Here is a 12329-nt window from a genome sequence, read left to right on the forward strand (position 1 = left end):
ACATTGGCGCTCGGTGTTTCTTCCCAGTACGTGTGGATACCGTAGAGGTGCTGTTGCTATTGTGATACTGATCTTCTCGACGAGTTGAACATGACGTGTTCGGGACTGGTTGCCAACCGTGACGAGTTGGTTGAGGAGCACGACCACCTGCTTGGAGTTAGTCGAGGAGCGCGACCACCTGCTCGGAGTTGGTCGAGGAGTGTGACCACATGCGCGAGGCTGGTCGCGGATCTGATCGAGAAGCTCCTCGAGGAGTTTGACGCACATGATGTTGGATCGGTCTACTCCAACTCTTCTTCTGCTGCACTGCGTGTCGAGCAATAACGATCTATGATCTCCTACTAGCATGATTTCTTGGGTGAATGTGGTAGAATTTTTTTGTTTTAGACTAGAATAGCTTGCATGTTCCCCAACAGTGGTATCAGAGCCATCTTGCATTATTTTTTATTTGAATCGGTCACATATATGTGATATGTGGTAGTAATAGATTGGATATATTATTTTAGTGATCTATTAATGTGATGGATCGGTCGCTGCATGGTTGGGTGTAATTGGGATCAGATGAGGTGCGAGTCGATGGAACCATACGACCAAAAAGATTAGCTCGATCTCTCACCTGGCTGTGCGTGCGACTTGCCCCTACCGGTTGGAATCACCATCGGGATTGACAGTGCACGCTGCTTAGTGGTCGAGAGAATAGCAGATTGAAATTTGTACATATTGTTGTTGTTTCCAGAAACCTCACGCGATGATCCATATGATTGATCCAATGAAAATTGAGGCATTGTGAATGACTCGGAATTGGCTTGATATGATCAATCCGATGAGATTTTCATAGCGATTTCATAGATACGATCTATGAATTTCTGAGAGATTTTCATAGAGATTTCAGAGATACCGCCGTGCTGTCCGAGCTTAGGGCTTATAAAGATAACATGTTGATGTTGTGGCATTAGAATTCGATTCCACGCTTAACTCATTTTTGCAGAGAATGTTGTGACTAGTATGGTCTTATTATGTATGTGATACATGTTTGTAATTTTCATGACCTGCATGTCATGGTTAATTGGAGCCCAAGGCTATCATGTTATTGTATAACGGCCTGCGTGCCGATATGTGATGCTTCATATTCTCATGTAATTTGTCTAGTGCTATTAGGTGTAATAGACTAATGCATAACCATGAAGACTTGAAGCATGATGAATCGGAGGACAGGGACCATGGCGATAGAGATCACCATATGAAGGGGTCATACTATGTCATAGTTAATATGATTGCATGTGATACTTATTTATGTTCCTGTCATGCTATTTTATTCATGTTTTCTATGAGATAGATATGTTTATATGATAAAATAGCTTCCCTCAGAAAAATTAAGAATAATTGATGCCCTTCCAATAGCTGCATCTACTTAGGTTTTGATCATTGTTTGGCAGGTCTGCCAAAACAGGGTGCCATCTTTTATCTTAACCAGTCAGGGTGGATGTCGGACATCCACACGTATAGTATTGGTTTACTTAACAAAGCTATCAAAAGAGCTTTTGGGCTTGGGGGCATAGTGCTGGGGCTGGGGCATTCGATGCCATCCAACAAACAAAAGTCACATAAAGACGTGATTAGCAAGATATTACTCTATATCACTTATATGTCACCGCATGTATGATGAAACTATGCCCATAATATTCATAGGAGTCCTCTTCTATTCTTCCGTCATTGTCTTGTAGACTCTGGTATTTATTTTAATAAAGTTGTTTTGTTCGATATAGAACTGTATATCACTTATATGTCACCGCATGTATGATGAAATTGATCCTGACATACATGTGGATTGCACCTGGTGATTCTTCTGAAAAATTGGGCGTGACATCCCACATGAAATCAAGAATTTCACAACTATCATGGAATTCACAACCATAAAGGATTCATGGTATATGAGTTATCATTGATAACCGTAAATCTTATCTCCGAGGAGGAGTATTTTAAAAGTGGCATCTCCGAGGAGACATATTCAATCCTAAGCATGCTAGATATCAAGGCGTCATTTGTAATTAATATAGATAACAACAGTTAGTCCTAGGGTGATATGTGTTCTGGATGATGATATTTCAGGATAGCAAGTGTTTGAGAGGATTAACTACCATAAACAGTTTGTAAAAGCACAATACATAGCACATACGATAATGGAAGAGTTTTAGTTGATCATGTAGATTATTTGAAAACATAGGTCCAATATGATCAAGGAGATATGACTTTCCTTCTTCGAGGTTTTCTTCAAGGTCTTGGTTGTAGTCAATATCTTCCTCGCTCCTAATGCTTCCCGCGCAGCACTCGTAGAATTCTGGCATCTCTGCAATTGCAACTACCATCATTAATGGGCTATACTAGGGAAGAATCAAATAACATCAAATGGAAAGCTAAATGATCCCTAATGGATATCACACTGTGATGGATATATATATCTTGAATTTAGATGAATTTCGGCGAAAGAATCACCAAATTTGGAGCCAAATTGGAGAAGTTATGACTCTTGGAAGATTTAATCTAAAATAAAATTGAGAAATTATGAAGTTAAACTATTCACTAGTGGGATCCACAGGTGGGACCCACATGAATAGTACTAGTTGGCTGAAGCGGTCTTAGATTGGGCAGGGCCGGGCTTGGGCTGCATAGTACTAGGCTACACAGTACTAGCCCACTCGGGTTAGGCTGGCCAGTTTAGCGGGTGTGAAGCTGGGCCGACCCACTAGGCCATGGCCTTTGGGCGGTTGGGCTGGCTTGGCAGGCTAGTGGCATTCAAGCCAAACCATGGCCCGACTTGGCCAGGCTGCTCGGGCGAGCGACGGGGGAATGACCGGTCGGCGACAAGCGATTCAGCGGAGCCGCATTAGAGAATTCATTGGGCACACACTATCGTCGCAGTTCCATGGTGGGAAGCTAACGTCGAACATCTACGCGTTAGGAGGAACTTGGCTAAGGGCACATCGACGGTGGGAATGACAACAGATGGCGACTACAAGAGACGGCAGTGGCGTAAGAAAAATGTCTAGGACCTCCTCTATTCTATGCACGAATGGCCTGTAAGAAAAAAGAGAGCCTAAGGCTCCCTAGACTACACAGCACGATGGCCGGACCACAAGTAGAGGCACAAGCACATGGGCGGTGAGCGATTTCACGGCAACGAAGAAAGGACATGGGTAGCGTGTGGCTATACGCTAAGAGAGATCACTAGGGGCGACATGCTAGCTAGGGGGGTCACGCGAGGGGGCGGGAAGCTCACCGAGCTTGAAAATGGTGAGAAGCTAGACGGCGACCGGTGATGCGACGGAGCTGTGGCAGCGGAGGCAACTCAGCTACTAGCGCAGGCGGGCTCCTGCCGGGCTTCTAGTCAATGGATAGTGGCAAGGGGTCGGCGGCGTCCTCTGGGTGCTCCTTGGTAGCTCGTGGGGGCAGAACGTCGACGACGAGGTCACAACGGTGGAAATGACGGCGGAGCCGATGCTATGGCAGGGTGAAATGGGGAAACAGAGAGAGAGAGAGAGAGAGAGAGAGAGAGAGAGAGAGAGAGAGAGAGAGAGAGAGAGAGGGGCCGGGCGACTCTATTTACAGAGGTAGGCGGGGCATTAAGGCGGTGCGACACATGACATCACGCGGTTGTTGGTGGCAGCGCGGCCGCGATGTGGTGGAGGGGCGCCTAACATTTTTCCCATGGCATGGGCATGCTGCACTGTCCACACATGTACGTGGCTACGGAAGTCACGTGGGGCAGAGGCATGAGTGCCGCAAGCATGGGCGAAGAGAGAAGAGAGAGAGCGAGGGAGCGGAGGGGTGTTGCGACGATATTTCTTGGAGGAGTGCGGCTGTTACGGTGGTGAGCGGTGCGGTATCACGCTGGAGGAGCAAGGAGAGAGCGCGGGCGCCTGAGTGTTAGATGGCCAATGCGTGAACAGCCACGCTTGCGCGAGCACGCTGACGGGCAGGCAATCAGGCGCACGAGCGATCTGGGCCGGTAGCGCGAGCGAGAGGGCCGAGCGCGTGGGAGGAAAGGGAGAAAGGGAAAGGAGGCCGAGGCAGGTGCCATGGGCTACGCAATGGAGAGAAAGAACAACCAGCTGGGCCAGATGATTGGGCTGAGAAAATGAGAAGGGAGGAGAATTTCAGCCCGGGGTAAAAAGGAAAGGGAAAGGCAAAAGGAAAAGAGAAGGGTTCTGGGATAATTTCAAAAGAGTGTTTTTGAACTTGGATTTGAGCTTGGTCTTGAGATAAATTCAAATGGGGACATTTGAATTATGATTTGGATTTGGATCTTGAGATCTTGAAGATATTTTGAATCAAAATATTTGAATTCAAATCAGAATAAGCCAAATAGAATCTATGAATAGATTTGAAATTGAGAAACATTCAATTTCAAATCTCCACACAAAGAGCCACAAAAACCATAAAACAATTCATATGAACCAATTCAATGCAGAGATTTATTTAGAAATAAATTTAGTGCATTGGGAAAACTTTGTCCTTTTAACATATTTTCTTGACTTCGGTTAGCTCAATTAACCATAAATTTTTTATTAAGGAGTGAAATTTGCAACTATTTAATATGTTAAACTCAGGATGTCACAAACCTACCCTACTTAATCGGAATCTCGACCTGGAGATTCGGAAAGCTCATCGAAGAGGTTTGGAAACTCCTTCATCAAATCCTCTTCTCGTTCCCATGTAGCTTCTACTTCTGTGTGATTACTCCACTGTACTCAGCAGAACCTAACTATTCTCTCTTCGTACTAAAGGTTCTGCTGTAGATCCACGACTTTTGAGGGAACTCGTTCCTCTGGAACTCTCAAACATTTTTCTAACTGCAATAAATGGAACACATTATGCAAATCGGACATTTCTGTAGGAAGTGTGAGCTTATACGCCATTGCTCCAATCTCATCAAGTATTTCATATGGTCCCAATATATCTTGGTGCCAGCTTTCCATGAACATGGAATCTCCGAGTGCCTCTTATTGGGGGATACTTTGAGGTAGACACAGTCTCCAACTTCGAAGGTCAAGTCTCTCCTTCGGTTATCCGCATAACCTTTCTACCTAATTTAAGCTGCTCTCCAGATTTTCTCTGATCTTAGGAACTCTTTCTTCTACATCTTTTATTAAAGTAGGTTCAAAGAGTGTATGCTCTCCTATTTCTGACCATAGTAGATGTATTCTATATCTCCTTCCATACAATGCCTCAAAAGGTGACATCTTCAGACTAGCTTGGAAGCTATTGTTGTAAGAGAACTCCGCAAATGATAGACTTTTCTCCCAGTCTTTTCTGTAGGTTATCACACAAGCTCTGAGAAGATCTTCCAAGATCTGGTTTAATCTTTCCGTCTGACCATCAGTCTGTGGGTGGTAAGCATAAGAAAAATCCAGTTTAGCTCCTAAGGCAGTATGTAGAATTTCCAAAATTTCAACATGAACTGGGGTCCTCTATCAGAGACGATCTTGCTTGGGATTTTGTGCAGCCTCAGAATATTGTCAATATACAAGTATGCTAATTTGTCCACTCCATAGGTTGTTTTGACAGGTATGAAGTAGGCTACTTTTGTTAGACTATCCACTATAACCCATATGAAATTGTTACCCTTCTGGGTTCTAGGTAATCCTACTATGAAATCTATACCAATTTCATCCAATTTCCAGGTTGGGATTTGCAATGGTTGCAGCAATCCTGGTGGTCTTTGGTGCTCTGCCTTGACCCTTCGATAGGTGTCACATCGAGCGACGAACCCTGCTATGTCAACCATCATTCTTGTCCACCAATATTTGTCCCTCAGATCTATGAACATCTTGGTACATCCAGGATGGATGGAATAAGGGTAGTTGTGGGCTTCATCCCTGATTAACTCCCTAAGATCCTCCCGATCTGGTACACATATCCGATCCTTGTACCATATAGATCTTTGTTGATCTACTCTGAACCCTGGTGTTTTATCTAGGTCGAGATTCGTTTTGACTTCTAGAATCTCTTCATCTTCTAACTGGGCCTCATGGATTCCATCCTCTAGTGTTGGATGTAGCACTAGAGTGTGAACTTGTCCTTATTCTATGTGTAGATTCAGATGTTACATTTTGCCAAGAAGCTTTGGCCTTAACTCCTGCACTCATAGGTCATGGCTATAAACTTTCCTGCTCAGGGCGTCAGCTACAACATTAGCCTTGTCTGGGTGACATTGGATACTCATGTTGTAATCTTTTATCAATTCTAACCACCTTCGTTGGCTCAGATTCAACTTGGACTGAGTGAAAATATACTTCAGGCTCTTGTGATCCGTATAGATCTTGCACTTATTTCCCAAAAGGTAGTGCCTCCATATCTTAAGTGCTTGCAAAACTGCTGCTAACTCCAGGTCATGTGTTGGGTAGTTTTCTTCATGTGGCTTTAGTTGCCTGGATGCATAAGCCACAACCTTGCCATCTTGCATCACTACACAGCCTAAACCCTGGTGTGAGACATCACAACAGACCACAAAGTCCTTTTGGATATCTGGCAATTTCAACACGGGGGTTGTAGTCAGTCTCTTCTTGAGTTATTGGAAACTCTTTTCATAGGCTTCATCCCATTCAAACATGGCATCTTTCTGGAGAAGCTTGGTCATCTTTGAAAACCCTTCAATAAACTAGCGATAGTAACCTGCCAATCCAAGGAAGCTTCTGATTTCTGAGACATTGATTGGTTGAATCCAGTCAACTATTGCCTCAACTTTTGAAGGGTCCACTGATATCGCTTCCACTGTCAGAACATGTCCAAGAAATACCACTTCTTGAAGATAGAACTCACACTTACTGAATTTGGCGTAGAGCTGATGTACTCTTAGCCTTTCCATAACTACTCTCAGATATTGTTCGTGCTCTTCTGCACTCCTTGAGTAGAAAAGAATATCATCAATGAACACTACCACAAAATTGTCCCGTTGAACCATGAATACCTTATTCATCGGATTCATGAAGTATGCAGGGGCATTTGTCAGTCCAAATGACATGACTGTGAACTCATATAATCCATACCTTGTTACAAAGGTGGTCTTCTGAATGTCACTTTTCCTGATCTTCAATTGGTAGTATCCAGATCTCAAATCTATCTTATTGAAATACTTAGCTCCTCTTAACTGATCGAACAGATAATCAATCCGAGGTAGTGGGTACTTGTTCTTGATGATCATCTCATTCAAGGAATGATAATTAACACAAATCCTTTGACTCCTATCTTTCTTGTCTACAAATAGAATTGGTGATCCCCAAGGTGAAGAACTAGGTCTGATGAACTCACTTGCTTGTAATTCTTTGATCTATTCCTTCAATAACTCCAGTTCATTGACTGCCATCCTATAAGGTCTCCTGGAAATCGAGGCTGTTCCGGGTAGGAGATCAATAACAAAATCTATGTCACAGTCTGGTGGCATACTAGGTAATTTCACTGGGAATACATCTGCGTACTCACATACTACTAGCACATCTTCTATTGAACGGGCATTCAAGTTGCATACCATTGGGTCAGATTTGGGTCCTTTAGGCTCAAACTCTACCTTGATTCCTTTATGATTGATCGGAGTAACTCTTCTACTAGCACAAGCTATATTGCCTTTGTGCTTAGTTAACCAATCTATTCCCACTATGACATCTATTCCATTTGAATTCAGAATAACTAGGTTTACTAGGAACTCTACCCCATTTAAATGGAGTTTAACCCCAGGGCATCCAAGACGACACAAGATACTTCCCGTAGGGGATTGAATCAGCTTAGGATTCTTAAGAACCATAGTTGGCAACTTATGAAGTATAGCAAACTTTGAAGAAACAAATGAATGCGAAGCCCTAGAATCAAATAAGACTGTTGCAAGGGTTGAGTCGATGGGAAACTCACCGAGTATGACTTCCGGTGCCCCCTAGGCCTCTTGCGCGTCGATGTGGTTGACGCGACCTTGTCCATAGTTCCGTAACTATCTAGCTAACTGATTCCATCCTCGTCCTGCTCTTACTGCTGGAGCTCTAGAGGTTAAATGAGCTGGAGCATTGTTCCTGTTGGTATGTGGGCAGTCTTTCATGTAGTGACCTGGTTGATGGCAGATGTAGCATGTCCTATGCATAACTACTGGGGTTTGGGTGCTACTCTATTGGGATTACCTTGCACTATAATTGCGGAGAGTAGATGCTGCTATGCAGGATGTGGATCCCGGAGTCTGATACTACATAGTTTGCTGCTGCTGATATTGGAATCTCTATCTATGGTTGAGACTTGTCCCTTGGGACCTACTGCCCTGCTTCTTCTGGTCAGAGAACTTTCTTTCCCTTTCTGCCTCTATGGGTGCACGGGCCTCCTCTAGAAGGATGGTCCTGTTCATCATAGTGTTGAAGTCAGGGTAGATGATAGGTACGAGCTGGACATATAAGCTGCACTCCAGCCTCTTTTTGAAATGATCCTGCTTCTTCTTGTCCATTGACATGTCTTCTTGGATTCCCTGTTCAAGAATGGAAAAGTTGTGGCATTGATGCCTGGTAGGCCTAGTAGGGATCAAAGGTGTCCAGGCCTCCTCCTGAGTGTGCTGTGTCTGAAGTGGAGCACTGGGCTGCTAGGACTGTGCGACGACGTCATAGTCCAATGTGCCTCCGAAGAAGTCCCTCACGAGGTCGAACTGGGGGTTTGCCCAGGCTCATCCTCCTGACTCGGGTATGACGACTGTGAAGGTTCCGTCGGCATCCATGTGTACTAATTGGAGAGGCCTACAAATAGATGAATTTATTAGATACAAAAAAAATGTGAAAATGAAAGTATTTGTATAAAATGCAATATTGTACATGTGTGGTATGTAGGTGCAGCAGTAGATGGCCAGGCGTGTGTGTCATAGTAGGGGGCGAACGGTGGTGGTGCGACTGGTCGAGGTGTAGCTGAAGACGGCTCGGCCTCATCACCGTAGTAACCTGTGGACAATATTAGATATACTATTGAATATATTGAATATGGCAATGTAGTGTTGCCCATTACCTGAGAGGCCTGCAATAGGTGAGGGTGTTAGCACTGGGCTTGGTCTATGTGGTAGCGTCGAGATGTGTGTAGGTGCATCTAATATTTGTTTGAAATTAATGCATCAGTAACAAACGAATATCTCTAAACGCCATGCGAATGAAATATCCATACCTATTGTGTCCGGGCCTATAGGTCATGGTCCATATGGTTGTGTGGGTGCCAGCCCCGATGGACGGCGTTGCACATCAGACCTCCTAGACAACTCTGTGTGGAACCCAGCAGGAGCCCCACTCGAATCCGGCGAGTTTGTTGATGTTCCAGTGTGTTCTTTATCCTTTCGAAGTCTGGCACATAGATTCATGAGGGACCTGGATTACTTGTAAATGTATCAACAATTTCGTAGCCATACAACTCATGGTTCCATATGTTTAGTATTTGGTCTTTCATAAAGTACTTAGAAACATATTGCCTGGGAAGCATATTGTGCTTTGCACATGCAGTTATGACGTGTGTACACGGCCTGTGTAGCAATTGTGCCTTCTGGCACGTACAGATGCATGTTCCAGTCCTAAGCACACACTCTTGCACATACCGCTCACGTCTACCACCCCTACGACCCTTATCATGGCACAGGACACTGAACCTGTATTCCGCAGTCCCCTCTTGATTAGCGCGGTGCATGTATGCCTTCTTTGTGGCCTTCTCCATGTACTCACATAACATCGATCCATACAACATACGATTATCTTCCATTGCCTTTGAAGCAGCTGCGTAGCGATCAATAAAATATCTGCAAGTCCCATGCATAATACCTTCTACAATTCCAAAAAGTGGGAGGGACCTTATACCCCTCATAACCCAGTTGTAGACCTCAGTAAGGTTAGTTGCCATTATCCCATACCTTGCCCCACCACTGTCGTACATCAAAGCCTATTTTTATTTTGGCTCATTTTGTATCCACTGCGAAAAGTTCCTAATATCTGACAACCATGACCTCCTTACCATATGAGGAGTATCTTGTGGGAGAGGTCCAAGAGCAATCAGTTCATCACCTGTGGGTGCTAACTCAGCTGTCTGCTTCATGGTTAGTCGTCTAGTCTTGCCCATAGGGCATTGAACTTTCTCTGATGGTTCTGGCTGCATAATTTCTTGAAAATCTTCATCAAGTCCTTATTTTTGAATTGTATGTAATTATTTGCACCCATATGCCGCATGCACCACCTGCTCTTAGTGTCAGGCCACTTTGTTGTAACACACCGTTGAACACTCCCATATTGCATATCCAGCAAAGCCTGCAATAACCCCACATGTCTATCATGAATCAAACAAACATCTGGCCGGTCCAGAACGATAGCATGCTTCACCCGCTCAAGGAACCAATACTAGCTATCCCAGTTCTCACTCTCCACAAAGGCAAACCTCAGTGGCAGGATTTGATTGTTCCAATTGACCCTAATTGTAGACAATATCTGTCATTTATACTTCCTAGTGAGGAACATCCCGTCCAGGCAAATGATGGGTCGACAGTGCCTAAATGCTTTGATGGTTGCCGTAAATGCAAATAAAGCACGCTGCAATACTCATTTCCTGCTATACTTCACATCAGTAGAGGGGTAATGCTTAATATCATAGTAACTTTCAGGGTTTCTTGCACATATTATGGCTAATTGAAAGGGTAGATTGTGATATGAATCTTCATATGTCCCAAACCTTACCTCAATAGCCTTCTGTTTCGTCCTCCATGCCTTCACATAGTTTATTGTATACTGGAACCTTTCCTCAATAGCTCGGGTTATTGATCGTGGCTCATACTTCAGGTTGTCCACAATCTCCCCATACATAACATTGGCAATAAAAGCAGATGACAGGTTCCGGTGGGAGAACTCTATTTCCTCAATGTGACAATTATGCTCCCTGACTATTAAGCACTGCAAGTAGTCAACCCATTTCCCCCTGAATGTGTGCACCCGCCAAGGACAATCAGGCACCAAACATTTGATGCCGTACTCCCTTTTACTCGACTTCACAACCTTGAATTACCTCTGAAGAAACAGTGACCAGAATTTAATTGCATCAATAATAGACTCCTTAGTAGGGTACATAGCACCTCGGGACACCTCTTTCTCATGATATTCCTACGGTGTTCGATTAGCCTTACTAACCACTAGCTTCAAAAATTCCTGATTCCTCCACTCTGTAGGAACAGAAGCATTTCCCTCCTCATCGGATGAATCCTCATCGGCAACGGCTTCCTCCAGCTCTTGATCCTCCATCTACATCTCTTCAATTACGCTAGGGATGTGCGCCCCCTCATCGACTACACCCCTCGGTTGTATCTTACGCATATCCCCAACATCTTGCTTATCCCCGATATTTACCGGGTCTGATTCATCTACCACTGTCTGACTTGTTCCCGCTACTGCTTCCGCATAGTTTATCTCTGTTGGATCCTTCTAGTACGCATCAGCTAACAAAATCAGAGGGAGCCCACAGTCACATGATATATCTACATACTACATCTAATTAGATGTCGTATTGATTGGGACGAGCTCGCCAAAGTAGCCCTGATTAGCACGGCTTAACACAACTCTCAGCTTAAGATCATGTTGCTAGGGATCCAATTGAAAATGACGTATCAGTCACTTGCACACGCCCACTATGATCCTCTTATTAGCTCTACTAAGTCCCTTAATAACATGTAGAAATCCAAAGAGATCTACACTACCAGGATCATAACTAATTTGATCTTCATTATAATATATTTGAAAATATAATTTATCTGACATCCCTAGAAACATTCGAAAATATATCCAATGTTAAGATCGGAAAACTATATTTCTGATTATCAAAACTATAACAAAATTACTGACACAGATTATCGCCTAACAATAGGTTTTTTTAATATTGACCCTAAGCAAACTAACCAAATTAAACTAATTAACCATCCGTCTATTTAATAAAATTTCTAATTACTTATAATTATTACTTACATCATTATTTTGTAAAATCTAGATATTCGAAACTACCATACTATAAATACTACTATACATCTAATGGCTATCCTACCACATCATAATTAATATTTACAATATATTACAAAATACAGTATTTTCTACATTTCTAAACCCTATGTCATATCTAATATAGCTATTGTTATACCGCTAAGCTCTAGATCTAGTGGTACTTTAATTACTAATAAAAACATAAGTATAAAAAAATTACCGAAAAACACGCTCTAAAATCCGCAGATCAAAACAGTAGGGCTTCACCGCGCTGTCTCCCTCTCCTCTCCTCTTCCTTTCTCTTTTTTCAGAATAAAATGAGTA

Source organism: Phragmites australis, chromosome 8 (assembly GCF_958298935.1).
Source record: "Phragmites australis chromosome 8, lpPhrAust1.1, whole genome shotgun sequence".
Taxonomy (NCBI): domain Eukaryota; kingdom Viridiplantae; phylum Streptophyta; class Magnoliopsida; order Poales; family Poaceae; genus Phragmites; species Phragmites australis.